Source organism: Micromys minutus (genome assembly GCF_963924665.1).
Source record: "Micromys minutus genome assembly, contig: SCAFFOLD_43, whole genome shotgun sequence".
Lineage (NCBI taxonomy): Eukaryota > Metazoa > Chordata > Mammalia > Rodentia > Muridae > Micromys > Micromys minutus.
The window spans coordinates 5567739-5590649 of NW_027667820.1; positions in this window are offsets into that span (position 1 = coordinate 5567739).

Here is a 22911-nt window from a genome sequence, read left to right on the forward strand (position 1 = left end):
CACAAAATAAAGAAAATTACTGCATGTTTTACCCCAAAATTAGGTGAATTTCTGTAATTTTGCTCCAAAATACGAGGATTTTCTGCCTTTTTAACCGAAAATAAAGGGAATTTCTGCCTTTTTGCCGGAAAATAAAGGGAATGTATACCTTTTTGCCATAAAAACAGGAAATTTCTTCACTTTTGCCCCAAAATAAGGGGATGTTCCGCCTTTTTGACTCAAAATAAGTGCAATTTCTGCCTTTTCCCCCGAAATATACGGAATTTCTGTCTTTTTGCCCCAATATAAGGGGAATCTCTGACTTTTTGCCCTGAAATAAGTGAAATTTCTAAAATTTTTCCTCAAAATAAGGGAAATGTCTGCTTTTTGCCCCAAAATAAGAGGAATTTCTGCCTTTTTGCCCCAAAATAAGGGGAATTTCAGCCTTTTTTCCTCAAAATAAGGGGAATTTCTGCCTTTTGCCCCAAAATATAGGGAATTTCTGCCTTTTTGCCACAAATAGGAAAAATTTCTGCCATTTTGTACCAAAATAAAAGAAATGTCTGCCTTTTTGCCCCAAAATAAGAGAAATTTCTGCCTTTTTTCCCTGAAATAAGTGAAATTTCTCCAATTTTGCCCCAAAATAAGGGAAATTTCTGCAATTTTGCGCCAAAGTAAAGGAAATTTCTTCACTTTTGCCCCAAATAAGGGGAATTTCTGACTTTTTGTACCCGAAAAAAGGAGATTTTCTGTCTTTTTGCCCAAAAATAAAAAGAATTTCAGCCTATTTGCCCAAAAATTAAGAGAATTTCTGCAATTTTTCTTCAAAATATGGAAAATTTTAGTTTTTTAGCCCTAAAATCAAGACAATTTCTGCATTTTCCCCAATATTAGGGGAATTTCTACATTTTACCTCTAAATAAGGGGAATTTCTGCGTTTTACCTCATAAAAAGAAAAATTTCTGCCTTTTACCCCAAAATATGGGGAATTTCTGCATTTTTGTTCCAAAATAAAGAAAATTTCTTCAATTTTGTACCATAATAAAAGAAATTTCTTCTTTTTGCCCGAAAATAAAAGGAATTTCTGACTTTTTACCCTGAAATAAATGAAATTTCTGCAATTTTGCCCGAAAATAAGGGAAATTTGTGCCTTTTTGCCCCAAAATATGGGGAATTTCTGTTTTTTGCCCCAAAATATGGGGAATTTCAGCATTTTACTTCAAAATAAGGGGAATTTCTGCCTTTTTGCCCTGAAATATGTGAAATTTCTGCAATTCTACCCCAAAATAAGGTGAATTTCTGCCTTTTTGCCCCAAAATAATGGGAATTTCTGCCTTTTTACCCCAAAATAAGAAAAATTTTTCCCTTTTTTTTTGAAATAAGTGAAATTTCTGCAATTTTGCCCTAAAATAAGGGAAATTTCTGCACTTTTTCCCCATAATAAGCTTATTTCTGCAATTTTGCCGCAAAATTAGGGGAATTTCTGTTTTTTGCCCCAAAATAAGGGAAATTTCTGCAATTTTGCCCTAAAATAAGGAAAATTTCTGCCATTTTGCCCCAAAATAAGTTAAATTTCTGCAGTTTTACCACAAAATAAGGGGAATTTCTGCAATTTTGCCCCAAAATTAGGGGAATTTCTGCAATTTTGCTTCAAAATACGGAAAATTTCTGCCTTTTTGCCAGAAAATAAAGGGAATGTTTAACTTTCTGCAATAAAAAAGAGAAATTTCTTCACTTTTGCCCCAAAATAATAGGATTTTCCGCCTTTTTGACTCAAAAAAAGTGCAATTTCTGACTTTTTCCCAAAAATAAACGGAATTTCTGTCTTTTTACCCCAAAATAAGGGGAATTTCTGACTTTTTGTCCTGAAATAATGAAATTTCTAAAATTTTTCCCCAAAATAAGAAAAATGTCTGCTTTTTGCCCCAAAATAAGGGGAATTTCTTCCTTTTTGCCCCAAAATAAGGGGAATTTCAGACTTTTTTCCTCAAAATAAGGGGAATTTCTGCTTTTTGCCCCAAAATAAGGGGAATTTCTGCCTTTTGCCCAAAAATAAGAAAAATTTGTGCAATTTTGTACTAAAATAAAAGACATTTCTGCATTTATGTTCCAAAATAAGAGAAATTTCTGCCTTTTTTTTGAAATAAGTGAAATTTCTGCAATTTTGTCCCAAAATAACAAAAATTTGTGCAATTTTGTACCAAAATAAAAGAAATTTCTGCATTTTTGTCCCAAAGTAAGAGAAATTTCTGCCTTTTTTTCTGAAATAAGTGAAATTTCTGCATTTTTGCCCCAAAATTAGGGGAATTTCTGCAATTTTGCTTCAAAATACAAGGAATTTCTGCCTTTTTGCCCGAAAATAAAAAGAATGTATAACTTTCTGCCATAAAAAAAAGAAATTTCTTCACTTTTGCCCCAAAATAAGGGGATTTTCTGCCTTTTTGATTCCAAATAAGTGCAATTTCTGACTTTTCCCCAAAAATAAACGGAATTTCTGTCTTTTTACCCCAAAATAAGGGGAATTTCTGACTTTTTGCCCTGAAATAATGAAATTTCTAAAATTTTTCCCCAAAATAAGAAAAATGTCTGCTTTTTGCCCCAAAATAAGGGGAATTTCTGCTTTTTTGCCCCAAAATAAGAAGAATTTCAGCCTTTTTTCCTCAAAATAAGGAGAATTTCTACCTTTTGCCCCAAAATAAGGGGAATTTCTGCCTTTTTGCCCAAAAATAAGAGAAATTTGTGCAATTTTGTACCAAAATAAAAGAAATTTCTGCATTTTTGCCCCAAAATAAGAGAAATTTCTGCCTTTTTTTGAAATAAGTGAAATTTCTGCAATTTTGTCCCAAAATAACAAAAATTTGTGGATTTTGTACCAAAATAAAAGAAATTTCTGCATTTTTGCCCCAAAATAAAAGAAATTTCTGCATTTTTGCCCCAGAATAAAAGAAATTTCTGCCTTTTTTTCTGAAATAAGTGAAATTTCTGCCTTTTTGCTCCAAAATATAAAAATTTTTTGCTTTTTTTTCTGAAATAAGTGAAATTTCGTCAATTTTGCCCTAAAATAAGGAGAAATACTGACATTTGCCCCAAATTAAGGGGAATTTCTGCTTTTTTGCCACAAAATAAAGAAAATTACTGCATGTTTTACCCCAAAATTAGGTGAATTTCTGTAATTTTGCTCCAAAATACGAGGATTTTCTGCCTTTTTCACCGAAAATAAGGGGAATTTCTGCCATTTTGCCGGGAAATTAGTGAAATTTCTGCAGCTTTACCCCAAAATAAAGGGGAATTTTTGTATTTTGCCCCAAAATTAGGGGAATTTCTTCATTTTTGCTTCAAGATACAAGGAATTTCTGCCTTTTTGCCCGAAAATAAAGGGAATGTATACCTTTCTGCCATAAAAACAGGAAATTTCTTCACTTTTGCCCCAAAATAAGGGGATGTTCTGCCTTTTTGACTCAAAATAAGTGCAATTTCTGCCTTTTCTCCCAAAATATATGGAATTTCTGTCTTTTTGCCCCAATATAAGGGGAATCTCTGACTTTTTGCCCTGAAATAAGTGAAATTTCTAAAATTTTTCCTCAAAATAAGGGAAATGTCTGCTTTTTGCCCCAAAATAAGGGGAATTTCTGCCTTTTGCCCCAAAATAAGGGGAATTTCGGCCTTTTTTCCTCAAAATAAGGGGAATTTCTGCCTTTTGCCCCAAAATATGGGGAATTTCTGCCTTTTTGCCACAAATAGGAAAAATTTCTGCAATTTTGTACCAAAATAAAAGAAATGTCTGCCTCTTTGCCCCAAAATAGGAGAAATTTCTGCCTTTTTTCCCTGAAATAATTGAAATTTCTCCAATTTTGCCCCAAAATAAGGGAAATTTCTGCAATTTTGCCCCAAAGTAAAGGAAATTTTCTCACTTTTGCCCCAAATAAGGGGAATTTCTGACTTTTTGTACCCGAAAAAAGGAGATTTTCTGTCTTTTTGCCCAAAAATAAAATGAATTTCAGCCTATTTGCCCAAAAATTAAGAGAATTTCTGCAATTTGTCTTCAAAATATGGAAAATTTTAGTTTTTTAGCCCTAAAATAAAGAAAATTTCTGCATTTTCCCCAATATTAGGGGAATTTCTACATTTTACCTCTAAATAAGGGGAATTTCTGCGTTTTACCTCATAAAAAGAAGAATTTCTGCCTTTTATCCCAAAATATGGGGAATTTCTGTATTTTTGTTCCAAAATAAAGAAAATTTCTTCAATTTTGTACCATAATAAAAAAAATTTCTTCTTTTTGCCCGAAAATAAAAAGAATTTCTGACTTTTTACCCTAAAATAAATGAAATTTCTGCAATTTTGCCCGAAAATAAGGGAAATTTGTGACTTTTTGCCCCAAAATAAGGGGAATTTCTGTTTTTTGCCCCAAAATATGGGGAATTTCAGCATTTACTTCAAAATAAGGGGAATTTCTGCCTTTTTGCCCTGAAATATGTGAAATTTCTGCAATTCTACCCCAAAATAAGGTGAATTTCTGCCTTTTTGCCCCAAAATAATGGGAATTTCTGCCTTTTACCCAAAAATAAGAAAAATTTTTCCCTTTTTTTCTGAAATAAGTGAAATTTCTGCAATTTTGCCCTAAAATAAGGGAAATTACTGCAATTTTTCTACATAATAAAGCTTATTTCTGCCTTTTTGCCCCAAAATTAGGGGAATTTCTGTTTTTTGCCCCAAAATAAGGGAAATTTCTGCAATTTTGCCCTAAAATAAGGAAAATTTCTGCCATTTTGCCCCAAAATAAGTGAAATTTCTGCAGTTTTACCCCAAAATAAGAAGAATTTCTGCATTTTTGCCCCAAAATTAGGGGAATTTCTGCAATTTTGCTTCAAAATACGGGGAATTTCTGCCTTTTTGCCCGAAAATAAAGGGAATGTATAACTTTCTGCCATAAAAAAGAGAAATTTCTTCACTTTTGCCCCAAAATAAGGGGATTTTCCGCCTTTTTGACTCAAAATAACTGCAATTTCTGACTTTTCCCCAAAAATAAACGGAATTTCTGTCTTTTTACCTCAAAATAAGGGGAATTTCTGACTTTTTGCCCTGAAATAATGAAATTTCTAAAATTTTTCCCCAAAATAAGAAAAATGTCTGCTTTTTGCCCCAAAATAAGGGGAATTTCTTCCTTTTTGCCCCAAAATAAGGGGAATTTCAGACTTTTTTCCTCAAAATAAGGGGAATTTCTGCTTTTTGCCCCAAAATAAGGGGAATTTCTGCCTTTTTGCACAAAAATAAGAAAAATTTGTGCAATTTTGTACCAAAATAAAAGAAATTTCTGCATTTTTGTTCCAAAATAAGAGAAATTTCTGCCTTTTTTTGAAATAAGTGAAATTTCTGCAATTTTGTCCCAAAATAACAAAAATTTGTGCAATTTTGTACCAAAATAAAAGAAATTTCTGCATTTTTGCCCCAAAATAAGAGAAATTTCTGACTTTATTCTGAAATACGTGAAATTTCTGCCTTTTTGCCCCAAAATTAGGGGAATTTCTGTAATTTTGCTTTAAAATACAAGGAATTTCTGCCTTTTTGCCCGAAAATAAAATGAATGTATAACTTTCTGCCATAAAAAAGGGAAATTTCTTCACTTTTGCCCCAAAATAAGGGGATTTTCCGCCTTTTTGATTCCAAATAAGTGCAATTTCTGACTTTTACCCAAAAATAAACGGAATTTCTGTCTTCTTACCCTAAAAAAGGGGAATTTCTGACTTTTTGCCCTGAAATAATGAAATTTCCAAAATTTTTCCCCAAAATAAGAAAAATGTCTGCTTTTTGCCCCAAAATAAGGGGAATTTCTGCTTTTTTGCCCCAAAATAAGAAGAATTTCTGTCTTTATTCCTCAAAATAAGGATAATTTCTGCCTTTTGCCCCAAAATAAGGGGAATTTCTGCCTTTTTGCCCAAAAATAAGAAAAATTTGTGCAATTTTGTACCAAAATAAAAGAAATTTCTGCATTTTTGCCCCAAAAGAGAAATTTCTGCCTTTTTTTCTGAAATAAGTGAAATTTCTGCAATTTTGTCCCAAAATAACAAAAATTTGTGCAATTTTGTACCAAAATAAAAGAAATTTCTGCATTTTTGCCCCAAAATAAGAGAAATTTTTGCCTTTTTTTCTGAACTAAGTAAAATTTCTGCCTTTTTGCTCCAAAATAAGAAAATTTTTTGCTTTTTTTTTCTGAAATAAGTGAAATTTAGTCAATTTTGCCCTAAAATAAGGAGAATTACTGACATTTGCCCCAAATTAAGGGGAATTTCTGCTTTTTTGCCACAAAATAAAGAAAATTACTGCATGTTTTACCCCAAAATTAGGTGAATTTCTGTAATTTTGCTCCAAAATACGAGGATTTTCTGCCTTTTTCACCGAAAATAAGGGGAATTTCTGCCATTTTGCCGGGAAATTAGTGGAATTTCTGCAGTTTTACCCCAAAATAAAGGGGAATTTCTGTATTTTGCCCCAAAATTAGGGGATTTCTTCATTTTTGCTTCAAGATACAAGGAATTTTTGACTTTTTGCCCGAAAATAAAGGGAATGTATACCTTTTTGCCATAAAAACGGGAAATTTCTTCACTTTTGCCCCAAAATAAGGGGATGTTCCGCCTTTTTGACTCAAAATAAGTGCAATTTCTGCCTTTTCCCCCAAAATAAACGGAATTTCTGTCTTTTTGCCCCAATATAAGGGGAATCTCTGACTTTTTGCCCTGAAATAAGTGAAATGTCTAAATTTTTTCTTCAAAATAAGGGAAATATCTGCTTTTTGCCCCAAAATAAAGAGAATTTCTGCCTTTTTGCCCCCAAATAAGGGAAATTTTTGCCTTTTTACCTCAAAAGAAAGGGAATTTCTGCCTTTTGCCCCAAAAATGGGGAATTTCTGCTTTTTGCCACAAAATAGGAAAAATTTCTGCAATTTTGTACCAAAATAAAAGAAATGTCTGCCTTTTTGCCCCAAAATAAGAGAAATATCTGCCTTTTTCCCTGAAATAAGTGAAATTTCGCCAATTTTGCCCCAAAATAAGGGGAATTTCTGCAATTTTGCCCCAAAGTAAAGGAAATATCTTCAACTTTGCCCCAAATAAGGGGAATTTCTGACTTTTTGTACCCGAAAAAAGAAGATTTTCTGTCTTTTTGCCCAAAAATAAAAAGAAATTCAGCCTTTTTGCCCAAAAATTAAGAAAATTTCTGCAATTTTTCTTAAAAATACGGAAAATTTTAGTTTTTTAGCCCTAAAATAAAGAGAATTTCTGCATTTTCCCCAATATTAGGGGAATTTCTACATTTTACCTCTAAATAAGGGGAATTTCTGCGTTTTACCTTATTAGAAGAAAAATTTCTGCCTTTTACCCCAAAATATGGGGAGTTTCTGCATTTTTGTTCCAAAATAAAGAAAATTTCTTCAATTTTGTACCATAATAAAAGAAATCTTTTTTTTTTTTGCCCGAAAATAAAAGGAGTTTCTGACTTTTTACCCTGAAATTAATGAAATTTCTGCAATTTTGCCCAAAAATAAGGGAAATTTGTGCCTTTTTGCCCCAAAATAAGGGGAATTTCTGTTTTTGCCCCAAAATATGGGGAATTTCAGCATTTTACTTCAAAATAAGGGGAATTTCTGCCTTTCTGCCCTGAAATATGTGAAATTTCTGCAATTCTACCCCAAAATAAGGTGAATTTCTGCCTTTTTGCCCCAAAATAATGGGAATTTCTGCCTTTTTACCCCAAAATAAGAAAAATTTTTCCCTTTTTTTCTGAAATAAGTGAAATTTCTGCAATTTTGCCCTAAAAGAAGGGAAATTTCTGCACTTTTTCCCCACAATAAAGCTTATTTCTGCAATTTTGCCGCAAAATTAGGGGAATTTCTGTTTTTTGCACTAAAATAAGGGAAATTTTTGCAATATTGCCCTAAAATAAGGAAAATTTCTGCCATTTTGCCCCAAAATAAGTGAAATTTCTGCAGTTTTACCCCAAAATAAGGGGAATTTCTGATTTTTGCCCCAAAATTAGGGGAATTTCTGCAATTTGGCTTCAAAATACGGGGAATTTCTGCCTTTTTGCCCGAAAATAAAGGGAATGTATAACTTTCTGCCATAAAAAAGGGAAATTTCTTCACTTTTGCCCCAAAATAAGGGGATTTTCCGCATTTTTGACTCAAAATAAGTGCAATTTCTGACTTTTCCCCAAAAATAAACGGAATTTCTGTCTTTTTACCCCAAAATAAGGGGAATTTCTGACTTTTTGCCCTGAAATAATGAAATTTCTAAAATTTTTCCCCAAAATAAGAAAAATGTCTGTTTTTTGCCCCAAAATAAGGGGAATTTCTTTTTTTTTGCCCCAAAATAAGAGGAATTTCGGACTTTTTTCCGCAAAATAAGGGGAATTTCTGCTTTTTGCCCCAAAATAAGGGGAATTTCTACCTTTTTGCCCAAAAATAAGAAAAATTTTTGCAATTTTGTACCAAAATAAAAGAAATTTCTGCATTTTTGCCCCAAAATAAGAGAAATTTCTGCCTTTTTTTGAAATAAGTGAAATTTCTGCAATTTTGTCCCAAAATAACAAAAATTTGTGCAATTTTGTACCAAAATAAAAGAAATTTCTGCATTTTTGCCCCAAAATAAGAGAAATTTCTGCTTTTTTTTCTGAAATAATTGAAATTTCTGCAATTTTGTCCCAAAATAACAAAAATTTGTGCAATTTTGTACCAAAATAAAAGAAATTTCTGCATTTTTGCTCCAAAATAAGAGAAATTTCTGCCTTTTTTTCTGAAATAAGTGAAATTTCTGCCTTTTTGCCCAAAAATAATAAAATTTTTTTGCATTTTTTTTCTGAAATACGTGAAATTTCTGCAATTTTGCCCTAAAATAAGGAGAATTACTGACATTTGCCCCAAATTAAGGGGAATTTCTGCTTTTTTGCCACAAAATAAAGAAAATTACTGCATGTTTTACCCCAACATTAGGTGAATTTCTGTAATTTTGCTCCAAAATAGTAGGATTTTCTGCCTTTTTCACCGAAAATAAGGGGAATTTCTGCCATTTTGCCGGGAAATTAGTGAAATTTCTGCAGTTTTACCCCAAAATAAAGGGGAATTTCTGTATTTTGCCCCAAAATTAGGGGAATTTCTTCATTTTTGCTTCAAGATACAAGGAATTTCTGCCTTTCTGCCCGAAAATAAAGGGAATGTATACCTTTCTGCCATAAAAAAGAAAAATTTCTTCACTTTTGCCCCAAAATAAGGGGATGTTCCGCCTTTTTGACTCAAAATAAGTGCAATTTCTGCCTTTTCCCCCAAAATAAACGGAATTTCTGTCTTTTTGCCCCAATATAAGGGGAATTTCTGACTTTTTGCCCTGAAATAAGTGAAATTTCTAAAATTTTTCCTCAAAATAAGGGAAATGTCTGCTTTTTGCCCCAAAATAATGGGAATTTCTGACTTTTTGCCCCAAAATATCGGGAATTTCTGCCTTTTTGCCACAAAATAGGAAAAATTTCTGCAATTTTGTACCAAAATAAAAGAAATGTCTGCATTTTTGCCCCAAAATAAGAGAAATTTCTGCCTTTTTTCCCTGAAATAAGTGAAATTTCTCCAATTTTGCCCCAAAATAAGGGAAATTTCTGCAATTTTGCCCCAAAGTAAAGGAAATTTCTTCACTTTTGCCCCAAATAAGGGGAATTTCTGACTTTTTGCACCCGAAAAAAGGAGATTTTCTGTCTTTTTGCCCAAAAATAAAAAGAATTTCAGCCTTTTTGCCCAAAAATTAAGAGAATTTCTGCAATTTTTCTTCAAAATACGGAAAATTTTAGTTTTTTAGCCCTAAAATAAAGGGAATTTCTGCATTTTCCCCAATATTAGGGGCATTTCTACATTTTACCTCTAAATAAGGGGAATTTCTGCGTTTTACCTCATAAAAAGAAGAATTTCTGCCTTTTACCCCAAAATATGGGGAATTTCTGCATTTTTGTTCCAAAATAAAGAAAATTTCTTCAATTTTGTACCATAATAAAAGAAATTTCTCCTTTTTGCCCGAAAATAAAAGGAATTTCTGACTTTTTACCCTAAAATAAATGAAATTTCTGCAATTTTGCCCGAAAATAAGGGAAATTTGTGCCTTTTTGCCCCAAAATAAGGGGAATTTCTGTTTTTTGCCCCAAAATATGGGGAATTTCAGCATTTTACTTCAAAATAAGGGGAATTTCTGCATTTTTGCCCTGAAATATGTGAAATTTCTGCAATTCTACCTCAAAATAAGGTGAATTTCTACCTTTTTGCCCCAAAATAATGGGAATTTCTGCCTTTTTACCCCAAAATAACAAAAATTTTTCCCTTTTTTTCTGAAATAAGTGAAATTTCTGCAATTTTGCCCTAAAATAAGGGAAATTTCTGCAATTTTTCCCCATAATAAAGCTTATTTCTGCAATTTTGCCACAAAATTAGGGGAATTTCTGTTTTTTGCCCCAAAATAAGGGAAATTTCTGCAATTTTGCCCTAAAATAAGGAAAATTTCTGCCATTTTGCCCCAAAATAAGTGAAATTTCTGCAGTTTTACCCCAAAATAAAGGGGAATTTCGGTATTTTGCCCCAAAATTAGAGGAATTTCTTCATTTTTGCTTCAAGATACAAGGAATTTCTGCCTTTTTGCCCGAAAATAAAGGGAATGTATACCATTCTGCCATAAAAAAGAAAAATTTCTTCACTTTTGCCCCAAAATAAGGGAATGTTCCGCCTTTTTGACTCAAAATAAGTGCAATTTCTGCCTTTTCCCCCAAAATAAACGGAATTTTTGTCTTTTTGCCCCAATATAAGGGGAATCTCTGAATTTTTGCCCTCAAATAAGTGAAATTTCTAAAATTTTTCCTCAAAATAATGGAAATGTCTGCTTTTTGCCCCAAAATAAGGGGAATTTCAGCCTTTTTTCCTCAAAAGAAGGGGAATTTCTGCCTTTTGCCCCAAAATATGGGGAATTTCTGCCTTTTTGCCACAAATAGGAAAAATTTCTGCAATTTTGTACCAAAATAAAAGAAATGTCTGCCTTTTTGCCCCAAAATAAGAGAAATTTCTGCCTTTTTTCCCTGAAATAAATGAAATTTCTCCAATTTTGCCCCAAAATAAGGGAAATTTCTGCAATTTTGCCCCAAAGTAAAGGAAATTTCTTCACTTTTGCCCCAAATAAGGGGAATTTCTGACTTTTTGCACCCGAAAAAAGGAGATTTTCTGTCTTTTTGCCCAAAAATATAAAGAATTTCAGCCTTTTTGCCCAAAGATTAAGAGAATTTCTGCAATTTTTCTTCAAAATACGGAAAATTTTAGTTTTTTAGCCATAAAATAAAGGGAATTTCTGCATTTTTTCCAATATTAGGGGAATTTCTACATTTTACCTCTAAATAAGGGGAATTTCTGCGTTTTACCTCATAAAAAGAAGAATTTCTGCCTTTTACCCAATAATATGGGGAATTTCTGCATTTTTGTTCCAAAATGGAGAAAATTTCTTCAATTTTGTACCATAATAAAAGAAATTTCTCCTATTTGCCCTAAAATAAAAAGAATTTCTGACTTTTTACCCTAAAATAAATGAAATTTCTGCAATTTTGCCCGAAAATAAGGGAAATTTGTGCCTTTTTGCCCCAAAATAAGGGGAATTTCTGTTTTTTGCCCCAAAATATGGGGAATTTCAGCATTTTACTTCAAAATAAGGGGAATTTCTGCATTTTTGCCCTGAAATATGTGAAATTTCTGCAATTCTACCCCAAAATAAGGTGAATTTCTGCCTTTTTGCCCCAAAATAATGGGAATTTTTGCCTTTTTACCCCAAAATAAGAAAAATTTTTCCCTTTTTTTCTGAAATAAGTGAAATTTCTGCAAGTTTGCCCTAAAATAAGGGAAATTTCTGCAATTTTTCCCCATAATAAAGCTTATTTCTGCAATTTTGCCGCAAAATTAGGGGAATTTCTGTTTTTTGCCCCAAAATAAGGGAAATTTCTGCAATTTTGCCCTAAAATAAGGAAAATTTCTGCCATTTTGCCCCAAAATAAGTGAAATTTCTGCAGTTTTACCCCAAAATAAGGGGAATTTCTGCCTTTTTGCCCCAAAATTAGGGGAATTTCTGCAATTTTGCTTCAAAATACGGTGAATTTCTGCCTTTTTGCCTGAAAATAAAGGGAATGTATACCTTTCTGCCATAAAAAAGAAAAATTTCTTCACTTTTGCCCCAAAATAAGGGGATTTTTCGCATTTTTGACTCAAAATAAGTGCAATTTCTGATTTTCCCCAAAAGTAAACGGAATTTCTGTCTTTTTACCCCAAAATAAGGGGAATTTCTGACTTTTTGCCCTGAAATAATGAAATTTCTAAAATTTTTCCCCAAAATAAGAAAAATGTCTGCTTTTTGCCCCAAAATAAGGGGAATTTCTTCATTTTTGCCCCAAAATAAGGGGAATTTCTGCCTTTTTTCCTCAAAATAAGGGGAATTTCTGCCTTTTGCCCCAAAATAAGGGGAATTTCTGCCTTTTTGCCCAAAAATAAGAAAAATTTGTGCAATTTTGTACCAAAATAAAAGAAATTTCTGCATTTTTGCCCCAAAATAAGAGAAATTTCTGCCTTTTTTTCTGAAATAAGTGAAATTTCTGCAATTTTGTCCCAAAATAACAAAAATTTGTGCAATTTTGTACCAAAATAAAAGAAATTTCTGCATTTTTGCTCCAAAATAAGAGAAATTTCTGCCTTTTTTTGAAATAAGTGAAATTTCTGAAATTTTGTCCCAAAATAACAAAAATTTGTGCAATTTTGTACCAAAATAAAAGAAATTTCTGCATTTTTGCCCCAAAATAAGAGAAATTTCTGACTTTTTCCTGAAATAAGTGAAATTTCTGCAATTTTGTCCCAAAATAAAAAAAATTGTGCAATTGTGTACCAAAATAAAAGAAATTTCTGCATTTTTGCCCCAAAATAAGAGAAATTTCTGCCTTTTTTTCTGAAATAAGTGAAATTTCTGCCTTTTTGCCCCAAAATTAGGGGAATTTCTGCAATTTTGCTTCAAAATACAAGGAATTTCTGCCTTTTTGCCCAAAAATAAAAAGAATGTATAACTTTCTGCCATAAAAAATGGAAATTTCTTTCCTTTTGCCCCAAAATAAGGGGATTTTCCGCCTTTTTGATTCCAAATAAGTGCAATTTCTGACTTTTCCCCAAAAATGAATGGAATTTCTGTCTTTTTACCCCAAAATAAGGGGAATTTCTGACTTTTTGCCCTGAAATAATGAAATTTCTAAAATTTTTCCCCAAAATAAAAAAAATGTCTGCTTTTTGCCCTAAAATAAGGGGAATTTCTGCTTTTTTGCCCCAAAATAAGAAGAATTTCAGCCTTTTTTTCCTCAAAATAAGGAGAATTTCTGCCTTTTGCCCCAAAATAAGGGGAATTTCTGCCTTTTTGCCACAAAATAATGGGAATTTCTGCCTTTTTACCCCAAAATAACAAAAATTTTTCGCTTTTTTCTTAAATAAGTAAAATTTCTGCAAGTTTGCCATAAAATAAGGGAAATTTCTGCAATTTTTCCCCATAATAAAGCTTATTTCTGCAATTTTGCCGCAAAATTAGGGGAATTTCTTTTTTTGCCCCAAAATAAGGGAAATTTCTGCAATTTTGCCCTAAAATAAAGAAAATTTCTGCCATTTTGCCCCAAAATAAGTGAAATTTCTGCAGTTTTACCCCAAAATAAGGGGAATTTCTGCCTTTTTGCCCCAAAATTAGGGGAATTTCTGCAATTTTGCTTCAAAATACGGGGAATTTCTGCCTTTTTGCCCGAAAATAAAGGGAATGTATACCTTTCTGCCATAAAAAAGAAAAATTTCTTCACTTTTGCCCCAAAATAAGGGGATTTTCCGCCTTTTTGACTCAAAATAAGTGCAATTTCTGATTTTCCCCAAAAATAAACGGAATTTCTGTCTTTTTACCCCAAAATAAGGGGAATTTCTGACTTTTTGCCCTGAAATAATGAAATTTCTAAAATTTTTCCCCAAAATAAGAAAAATGTCTGCTTTTTGCCCCAAAATAAGGGGAATTTCTTCATTTTTGCCCCAAAATAAGGGGAATTTCAGCCTTTTTTCCTCAAAATAAGGGGAATTTCTGCCTTTTGCCCCAAAATAAGGGGAATTTCTGCCTTTTTGCCCAAAAATAAGAAAAATTTGTGCAATTTTGTACCAAAATAAAAGAAATTTCTGCATTTTTGCCCCAAAATAAGAGAAATTTCTGCCTTTTTTTCTGAAATAAGTGAAATTTCTACAATTTTGTCCCAAAATAACAAAAATTTGTGCAATTTTGTACCAAAATAAAAGAAATTTCTGCATTTTTGCTCCAAAATAAGAGAAATTTCTGCCTTTTTTTCTGAAATAAGTGAAATATCTGCCTTTTTGCCCCAAAATAATAAAATTTTTTTGCATTTTTTTTCTGAAATACGTGAAATTTCTGCAATTTTGCCCTAAAATAAGGAGAATTACTGACATTTGCCTCAAATTAAGGGGAATTTCTGCTTTTTTGCCACAAAATAAAGAAAATTACTGCATGTTTTACCCCAAAATTAGGTGAATTTCTGTAATTTTGCTCCAAAGTACGAGGATTTTCTGCCCTTTTCACCGAAAATAAGGGAAATTTCTGCCATTTTGCCGGGAAATTAGTGAAATTTCTGCAGTTTTACCCCAAAATAAAGAAGAATTTCGGTATTTTGCCCCAAAATTAGAGGAATTTCTTCATTTTTGCTTCAAGATACAAGGAATTTCTGCCTTTTTGCCCGAAAATAAAGGGAATGTATACCTTTCTGCCATAAAAAAGAAAAATTTCTTCACTTTTGCCCCAAAATAAGGGGATGTTCCGCCTTTTTGACTCAAAATAAGTGCAATTTCTGCCTTTTCCCCCAAAATAAACGGAATTTTTGTCTTTTTGCCCCAATATAAGGGGAATCTCTGACTTTTTGCCCTCAAATAAGTGAAATTTCTAAAATTTTTCCTCAAAATAAGGGAAATGTCTGCTTTTTGCCCCAAAATAAGGGGAATTTCTGCCTTTTTGCCCCAAAATAAGGGGAATTTCAGCCTTTTTTCCTCAAAAGAAGGGGAATTTCGGCCTTTTGCCCCAAAATATGGGGAATTTCTGCCTTTTTGCCACAAAATAGGAAAAATTTCTGCAATTTTGTACCAAAATAAAAGAAATGTCTGCCTTTTTGCCCCAAAATAAGAGAAATTTCTGCCTTTTTTCCCTGAAATAAGTGAAATTTCTCCAATTTTGCCCCAAAATAAGGGAAATTTCTGCAATTTTGCCCCAAAGTAAAGGAAATTTCTTCACTTTTGCCCCAAATAAGGGGAATTTCTGACTTTTTGCACCCGAAAAAAGGAGATTTTCTGTCTTTTTGCCCAAAAATAAAAAGAATTTCAGCCTTTTTGCCCAAAAATTAAGAGAATTTCTGCAATTTTTCTTCAAAATACGGAAAATTTTAGTTTTTTAGCCCTAAAATAAAGGGAATTTCTGCATTTTCCCCAATATTAGGGGAATTTCTACATTTTACCTCTAAATAAGGGGAATTTCTGCGTTTTACCTCATAAAAAGAAGAATTTCTGCCTTTTACCCCAAAATATGGGGAATTTCTGCATTTTTGTTCCAAAATAAAGAAAATTTCTTCAATTTTGTACCATAATAAAAGAAATTTCTCCTTTTTGCCCGAAAATAAAAGGAATTTCTGACTTTTTACCCTAAAATAAATGAAATTTCTGCAATTTTGCCCGAAAATAAGGGAAATTTGTGCCTTTTTGCCCCAAAATAAGGGGAATTTCTGTTTTTTGCCCCAAAATATGGGGAATTTCAGCATTTTACTTCAAAATAAGGGGAATTTCTGCATTTTTGCCCTGAAATATGTGAAATTTCTGCAATTCTACCTCAAAATAAGGTGAATTTCTACCTTTTTGCCCCAAAATAATGGGAATTTCTGCCTTTTTACCCCAAAATAACAAAAATTTTTCCCTTTTTTTCTGAAATAAGTGAAATTTCTGCAATTTTGCCCTAAAATAAGGGAAATTTCTGCAATTTTTCCCCATAATAAAGCTTATTTCTGCAATTTTGCCACAAAATTAGGGGAATTTCTGTTTTTTGCCCCAAAATAAGGGAAATTTCTGCAATTTTGCCCTAAAATAAGGAAAATTTCTGCCATTTTGCCCCAAAATAAGTGAAATTTCTGCAGTTTTACCCCAAAATAAAGGGGAATTTCGGTATTTTGCCCCAAAATTAGAGGAATTTCTTCATTTTTGCTTCAAGATACAAGGAATTTCTGCCTTTTTGCCCGAAAATAAAGGGAATGTATACCATTCTGCCATAAAAAAGAAAAATTTCTTCACTTTTGCCCCAAAATAAGGGAATGTTCCGCCTTTTTGACTCAAAATAAGTGCAATTTCTGCCTTTTCCCCCAAAATAAACGGAATTTTTGTCTTTTTGCCCCAATATAAGGGGAATCTCTGAATTTTTGCCCTCAAATAAGTGAAATTTCTAAAATTTTTCCTCAAAATAATGGAAATGTCTGCTTTTTGCCCCAAAATAAGGGGAATTTCAGCCTTTTTTCCTAAAAAGAAGGGGAATTTCTGCCTTTTGCCCCAAAATATGGGGAATTTCTGCCTTTTTGCCACAAATAGGAAAAATTTCTGCAATTTTGTACCAAAATAAAAGAAATGTCTGCCTTTTTGCCCCAAAATAAGAGAAATTTCTGCCTTTTTTCCCTGAAATAAATGAAATTTCTCCAATTTTGCCCCAAAATAAGGGAAATTTCTGCAATTTTGACCCAAAGTAAAGGAAATTTCTTCACTTTTGCCCCAAATAAGGGGAATTTCTGACTTTTTGCACCCGAAAAAAGGAGATTTTCTGTCTTTTTGCCCAAAAATATAAAGAATTTCAGCCTTTTTGCCCAAAGATTAAGAGAATTTCTGCAATTTTTCTTCAAAATACGGAAAATTTTAGTTTTTTAGCCATAAAATAAAGGGAATTTCTGCATTTTTTCCAATATTAGGGGAATTTCTACATTTTACCTCTAAATAAGGGGAATTTCTGCGTTTTACCTCATAAAAAGAAGAATTTCTGCCTTTTACCCAATAATATGGGGAATTTCTGCATTTTTGTTCCAAAATGGAGAAAATTTCTTCAATTTTGTACCATAATAAAAGAAATTTCTCCTATTTGCCCTAAAATAAAAAGAATTTCTGACTTTTTACCCTAAAATAAATGAAATTTCTGCAATTTTGCCCGAAAATAAGGGAAATTTGTGCCTTTTTGCCCCAAAATAAGGGGAATTTCTGTTTTTTGCCCCAAAATATGGGGAATTTCAGCATTTTACTTCAAAATAAGGGGAATTTCTGCATTTTTGCCCTGAAATATGTGAAATTTCTGCAATTCTACCCCAAAATAAGGTGAATTTCTGCCTTTTTGCCCCAAAATAATGGGAATTTTTGCCTTTTTACCCCAAAATAAGAAAAATTTTTCCCTTTTTTTCTGAAATAAGTGAAATTTCTGCAAGTTTGCCCTAAAATAAGGGAAATTTCTGCAATTTTTCCCCATAATAAAGCTTATTTCTGCAATTTTGCCGCAAAATTAGGGGAATTTCTGTTTTTTGCCCCAAAATAAGGGAAATTTCTGCAATTTTGCCCTAAAATAAGGAAAATTTCTGCCATTTTGCCCCAAAATAAGTGAAATTTCTGCAGTTTTACCCCAAAATAAGGGGAATTTCTGCCTTTTTGCCCCAAAATTAGGGGAATTTCTGCAATTTTGCTTCAAAATACGGTGAATTTCTGCCTTTTTGCCTGAAAATAAAGGGAATGTATACCTTTCTGCCATAAAAAAGAAAAATTTCTTCACTTTTGCCCCAAAATAAGGGGATTTTTCGCATTTTTGACTCAAAATAAGTGCAATTTCTGATTTTCCCCAAAAGTAAACGGAATTTCTGTCTTTTTACCCCAAAATAAGGGGAATTTCTGACTTTTTGCCCTGAAATAATGAAATTTCTAAAATTTTTCCCCAAAATAAGAAAAATGTCTGCTTTTTGCCCCAAAATAAGGGGAATTTCTTCATTTTTGCCCCAAAATAAGGGGAATTTCTGCCTTTTTTCCTCAAAATAAGGGGAATTTCTGCCTTTTGCCCCAAAATAAGGGGAATTTCTGCCTTTTTGCCCAAAAATAAGAAAAATTTGTGCAATTTTGTACCAAAATAAAAGAAATTTCTGCATTTTTGCCCCAAAATAAGAGAAATTTCTGCCTTTTTTTCTGAAATAAGTGAAATTTCTGCAATTTTGTCCCAAAATAACAAAAATTTGTGCAATTTTGTACCAAAATAAAAGAAATTTCTGCATTTTTGCTCCAAAATAAGAGAAATTTCTGCCTTTTTTTGAAATAAGTGAAATTTCTGAAATTTTGTCCCAAAATAACAAAAATTTGTGCAATTTTGTACCAAAATAAAAGAAATTTCTGCATTTTTGCCCCAAAATAAGAGAAATTTCTGACTTTTTCCTGAAATAAGTGAAATTTCTGCAATTTTGTCCCAAAATAAAAAAAATTGTGCAATTGTGTACCAAAATAAAAGAAATTTCTGCATTTTTGCCCCAAAATAAGAGAAATTTCTGCCTTTTTTTCTGAAATAAGTGAAATTTCTGCCTTTTTGCCCCAAAATTAGGGGAATTTCTGCAATTTTGCTTCAAAATACAAGGAATTTCTGCCTTTTTGCCCAAAAATAAAAAGAATGTATAACTTTCTGCCATAAAAAATGGAAATTTCTTTCCTTTTGCCCCAAAATAAGGGGATTTTCCGCCTTTTTGATTCCAAATAAGTGCAATTTCTGACTTTTCCCCAAAAATGAATGGAATTTCTGTCTTTTTACCCCAAAATAAGGGGAATTTCTGACTTTTTGCCCTGAAATAATGAAATTTCTAAAATTTTTCCCCAAAATAAAAAAAATGTCTGCTTTTTGCCCTAAAATAAGGGGAATTTCTGCTTTTTTGCCCCAAAATAAGAAGAATTTCAGCCTTTTTTTCCTCAAAATAAGGAGAATTTCTGCCTTTTGCCCCAAAATAAGGGGAATTTCTGCCTTTTTGCCACAAAATAATGGGAATTTCTGCCTTTTTACCCCAAAATAACAAAAATTTTTCGCTTTTTTCTTAAATAAGTAAAATTTCTGCAAGTTTGCCATAAAATAAGGGAAATTTCTGCAATTTTTCCCCATAATAAAGCTTATTTCTGCAATTTTGCCACAAAATTAGGGGAATTTCTTTTTTTGCCCCAAAATAAGGGAAATTTCTGCAATTTTGCCCTAAAATAAGGAAAATTTCTGCCATTTTGCCCCAAAATAAGTGAAATTTCTGCAGTTTTACCCCAAAATAAGGGGAATTTCTGCCTTTTTGCCCCAAAATTAGGGGAATTTCTGCAATTTTGCTTCAAAATACGGGAAATTTCTGCCTTTTTGCCCGAAAATAAAGGGAATGTATACCTTTCTGCCATAAAAAAGAAAAATTTCTTCACTTTTGCCCCAAAATAAGGGGATTTTCCGCCTTTTTGACTCAAAATAAGTGCAATTTCTGATTTTCCCCAAAAATAAACGGAATTTCTGTCTTTTTACCCCAAAATAAGGGGAATTTCTGACTTTTTGCCCTGAAATAATGAAATTTCTAAAATTTTTCCCCAAAATAAGGAAAATGTCTGCTTTTTGCCCCAAAATAAGGGGAATTTCTTCATTTTTGCCCCAAAATAAGGGGAATTTCAGCCTTTTTTCCTCAAAATAAGGGGAATTTCTGCCTTTTGCCCCAAAATAAGGGGAATTTCTTCCTTTTTGCCCAAAAATAAGAAAAATTTGTGCAATTTTGTACCAAAATAAAAGAAATTTCTGCATTTTTGCCCCAAAATAAGAGAAATTTCTGCCTTTTTTTCTGAAATAAGTGAAATTTCTACAATTTTGTCCCAAAATAACAAAAATTTGTGCAATTTTGTACCAAAATAAAAGAAATTTCTGCATTTTTGCTCCAAAATAAGAGAAATTTCTGCCTTTTTTTCTGAAATAAGTGAAATATCTGCCTTTTTGCCCCAAAATAATAAAATTTTTTTGCATTTTTTTTCTGAAATACGTGAAATTTCTGCAATTTTGCCCTAAAATAAGGAGAATTACTGACATTTGCCTCAAATTAAGGGGAATTTCTGCTTTTTTGCCACAAAATAAAGAAAATTACTGCATGTTTTACCCCAAAATTAGGTGAATTTCTGTAATTTTGCTCCAAAGTACGAGGATTTTCTGCCCTTTTCACCGAAAATAAGGGGAATTTCTGCCATTTTGCCGGGAAATTAGTGAAATTTCTGCAGTTTTACCCCAAAATAAAGAAGAATTTCGGTATTTTGCCCCAAAATTAGAGGAATTTCTTCATTTTTGCTTCAAGATACAAGGAATTTCTGCCTTTTTGCCCGAAAATAAAGGGAATGTATACCTTTCTGCCATAAAAAAGAAAAATTTCTTCACTTTTGCCCCAAAATAAGGGGATGTTCCGCCTTTTTGACTCAAAATAAGTGCAATTTCTGCCTTTTCCCCCAAAATAAACGGAATTTTTGTCTTTTTGCCCCAATATAAGGGGAATCTCTGACTTTTTGCCCTCAAATAAGTGAAATTTCTAAAATTTTTCCTCAAAATAAGGGAAATGTCGGCTTTTTGCCCCAAAATAAGGGGAATTTCTGCCTTTTTGCCCCAAAATAAGGGGAATTTCAGCCTTTTTTCCTCAAAAGAAGGGGAATTTCGGCCTTTTGCCCCAAAATATGGGGAATTTCTGCCTTTTTGCCACAAAATAGGAAAAATTTCTGCAATTTTGTACCAAAATAAAAGAAATGTCTGCCTTTTTGCCCCAAAATAAGAGAAATTTCTGCCTTTTTTCCCTGAAATAAGTGAAATTTCTCCAATTTTGCCCCAAAATAAGGGAAATTTCTGCAATTTTGCCCCAAAGTAAAGGAAATTTCTTCACTTTTGCCCCAAATAAGGGGAATTTCTGACTTTTTGCACCCGAAAAAAGGAGATTTTCTGTCTTTTTGCCCAAAAATAAAAAGAATTTCAGCCTTTTTGCCCAAAAATTAAGAGAATTTCTGCAATTTTTCTTCAAAATACGGAAAATTTTAGTTTTTTAGCCCTAAAATAAAGGGAATTTCTGCATTTTCCCCAATATTAGGGGAATTTCTACATTTTACCTCTAAATAAGGGGAATTTCTGCGTTTTATCTCATAAAAAGAAGAATTTCTGCCTTTTACCCCAAAATATGGGGAATTTCTGCATTTTTGTTCCAAAATAAAGAAAATTTCTTCAATTTTGTACCATAATAAAAGAAATTTCTCCTTTTTGCCCGAAAATAAAAGGAATTTCTGACTTTTTACCCTAAAATAAATGAAATTTCTGCAATTTTGCCCGAAAATAAGGGAAATTTGTGCCTTTTTGCCCCAAAATAAGGGGAATTTCTGTTTTTTGCCCCAAAATATGGGGAATTTCAGCATTTTACTTCAAAATAAGGGGAATTTCTGCATTTTTGCCCTGAAATATGTGAAATTTCTGCAATTCTACCCCAAAATAAGGTGAATTTCTACCTTTTTGCCCCAAAATAATGGGAATTTCTGCCTTTTTACCCCAAAATAAGAAAAATTTTTCCCTTTTTTTCTGAAATAAGTGAAATTTCTGCAATTTTGCCCTAAAATAAGGGAAATTTCTGCAATTTTTCCCCATAATAAAGCTTATTTCTGCAATTTTGCCGCAAAATTAGGGGAATTTCTGTTTTTTGCCCCAAAATAAGGGAAATTTCTGCAATTTTGCCCTAAAATAAGGAAAATTTCTGCCATTTTGCCCCAAAATAAGTGAAATTTCTGCAGTTTTACCCCAAAATAAAGGGGAATTTTGGTATTTTGCCCCAAAATTAGAGGAATTTCTTCATTTTTGCTTCAAGATACAAGGAATTTCTGCCTTTTTGCCCGAAAATAAAGGGAATGTATACCTTTCTGCCATAAAAAAGAAAAATTTCTTCACTTTTGCCCCAAAATAAGGGGATGTTCCGCCTTTTTGACTCAAAATAAGTGCAATTTCTGCCTTTTCCCCCAAAATAAACGGAATTTTTGTCTTTTTGCCCCAATATAAGGGGAATCTCTGACTTTTTGCCCTCAAATAAGTGAAATTTCTAAAATTTTTCCTCAAAATAAGGGAAATGTCTGCTTTTTGCCCCAAAATAAGGGGAATTTCAGCCTTTTTTCCTCAAAAGAAGGGGAATTTCTGCCTTTTGCCCCAAAATATGGGGAATTTCTGCCTTTTTGCCACAAATAGGAAAATTTTCTGCAATTTTGTACCAAAATAAAAGAAATGTCTGCCTTTTTGCCCCAAAATAAGAGAAATTTCTGCCTTTTTTCCCTGAAATAAATGAAATTTCTCCAATTTTGCCCCAAAATAAGGGAAATTTCTGCAATTTTGCACCAAAGTAAAGGAAATTTCTTCACTTTTGCCCCAAATAAGGGGAATTTCTGACTTTTTGCACCCGAAAAAAGGAGATTTTCTGTCTTTTTGCCCAAAAATATAAAGAATTTCAGCCTTTTTGCCCAAAGATTAATAGAATTTCTGCAATTTTTCTTCAAAATACGGAAAATTTTAGTTTTTTAGCCATAAAATAAAGGGAATTTCTGCATTTTCCCCAATATTAGGGGAATTTCTACATTTTACCTCTAAATAAGGGGAATTTCTGCGTTTTACCTCATAAAAAGAAGAATTTCTGCCTTTTACCCAAAAATATGGGAAATTTCTGCATTTTTGTTCCAAAATAAAGAAAATTTCTTCAATTTTGTACCATAATAAAAGAAATTTCTCCTATTTGCCCGAAAATAAAAAGAATTTCTGACTT